Source organism: Nematolebias whitei, chromosome 22 (genome assembly GCF_014905685.2).
Source record: "Nematolebias whitei isolate Nwh7 chromosome 22, NemWhi1, whole genome shotgun sequence".
Classification (NCBI taxonomy): Eukaryota; Metazoa; Chordata; class Actinopteri; order Cyprinodontiformes; family Rivulidae; genus Nematolebias; species Nematolebias whitei.
In genome coordinates, this window is record NC_056519.1 from 25818834 (window position 1) to 25820971 (window position 2138).

Genomic DNA, 2138 nt, shown 5'->3' on the forward strand with positions numbered 1-2138 from the left:
GTGTGTGTGTGTGTGTGTGTGTGTGTGTGTGTGTGTGTGTGTGTGTGAGACTGTCTGCAACATACAAGCCAGAGGAATCATCAAACATGAGTTACTGCTGACAACACAGTTTTCCTCAGTCAGAACGGCAGTTCCCCTCAGACCAGTCATGCATTTTTTCTGCCTCAGCTGTCGGTGTGCTTCGTAGCTTGCGGTCGCTGATGTGTGTTTACATGTGACAACAATATAGAAATACTTGTAGTTTATAGTGGAGTGAAGTTGTCTTGATAAATATTTTAGGCCTGTTATACATTGTGTGAGATTCAATGTGGTTCACTTTCATGGTTTGAATTTAAGCCACAAATGCTGAAACTCATGAAAAAGTGTGTGTGTGTGTGTGTTTCACTTCACTTAAGTTCAGAAAACTGAAGTCATATTTTGCTGTATTTAGGAGAGTTTCAGTACTTTTTAGTTTAATACTGTCAACTTAAAAAGTTTGTGTGGCAATATGCACATTCTCACTGCAGGTCAAAAGTGTGCATACATTTAAGACCACTTTTGTGCAACGTTGGTTTTCACACATCTGGAAGTATGTGTGAAATCTAGGGCTGAACGATTTTGGAAAATATTCTAATGGCAATTTTTTTACCTCAGTATTGCAATTGCGATTTAATATGCAATTATTTTACAAAGTCTTCTTCTCATGTATTTTTCAACAAACACAAACAATAAATAAATCTGTTTCAGTTGTAAAAAACTCCATTGTTTTCAGCTCCGCTGCAACTCTGTTTCTGCATTTTTTATGTGTAGCTCTGGGATAGCAACTTGGCTGAAATGTGTGCGAGGACGTTCTGTACCGCTTATTCATTGTGTTCACCAAATCTGTAAACTCAGGCCTGGTCACTATATTAATGGGCATCATGTCTTTTGCTATGAACTCCGTTATTGCTCAAGTTATTTCTACATGCCATTTTGAATTATGTTCATACGGAGTAATACCTTTGAACAGTTCGGTCAGTGATCCCTGTCAGCTGCTACTTTGCTTACTTGAAGTTGAAGCATTGCTTGTTGGCATTCTAGCCATGCAACTATCGTAAATGTCTTTGTGGTGGTTTTTTAAGTGTTGATAAAGATTTGTGGTGTTACCTCGAGATGTAGCAACAGCAGCACGGCAGCTTCTGCACAATACATGTTGTTGTGCAGCGTCTTCTTTTTTATAGCCAAAATAATTCCCAACAACGGACGTGCTGCCGCTCTTTGGTACCAAACTTTTCAGATGTATTGCACATGGTTTGGAGTTTAAGCTAAGCTGGTACAAAGTCTGCTCCCCATCTGGAAGTGGCGGAGTTGCGTGTGGGGGTGTGTGATTTGGTAGTCGGGGCGCTCGGTCCTGTTAAAAGGGCGAGGCGCCCTCCTTGTACAGCTGATTCACTTTTGGAGTCACCCATATTCAAGATGACTGTCACAGCAAATCAGTGTTAGCCAACGTAAAACTGGTATTGACTCAGGTAAACTTACACACATTGCGCTAAGGTTTAATGTGCGCTATATAAATAAACTGAACTGAATTGAATTGAATTGTAGTAGTTGACACTAGGGATGGGGCCGATCTGATCCAGTATCGGTATCGGATATCAGCATAATTTACGTATCAGATTTTCCGATCCAACCTGCCGATATTTCTGATCCATGATGCATGTTTGTGCTTGCGCTGCACGTTGACTTCAAAGTATGGAATGGATTTCCTGAACGGAGGCGCGTCTCATGAACCCAGAGTAATAAGACCTGGCTCACATTCAGGAAATCCAGTTCATAGTTTGCAGCCAGCTAAAACGTGCAGTAGCACTGTGGCTAACAGCTAACCAACCTTTTATCGAAACATGTCCACTGTGTGGAAGTATTTTACACTAGAAACACCACAAAACAAGACAGCAACATGCAATGGCTGGAGAGCCATAGCACCACATTAAACCACGGTAAAGTTAGTTTTACGTTGGACATTCGAGCTCCGGGGCTTCAGCGGTCTGTTATTTTCGTTCAGTCCAGAGAAGGCGGTCAGATTTCAGTCTGACCCGCTCAGTCTGTCCGTGTCGGAGGAGGGGCAGACTGAGCGCGGCTGACCGAAATCAGACTGCCTTCTCCGGACTGAACGAAAATAA

General features: G+C 42.1%; 1 protein-coding gene across 1 annotated transcript in view; it reads left to right on the plus strand.

Annotated features, from left to right (window-relative positions):
- The window catches only part of LOC119428162 (serine/threonine-protein phosphatase 6 regulatory subunit 2), a gene marked incomplete in the record, with an annotated part of 50644 nt that overhangs the window by 22535 nt on the left and 25971 nt on the right, over positions 1 to 2138 (plus strand).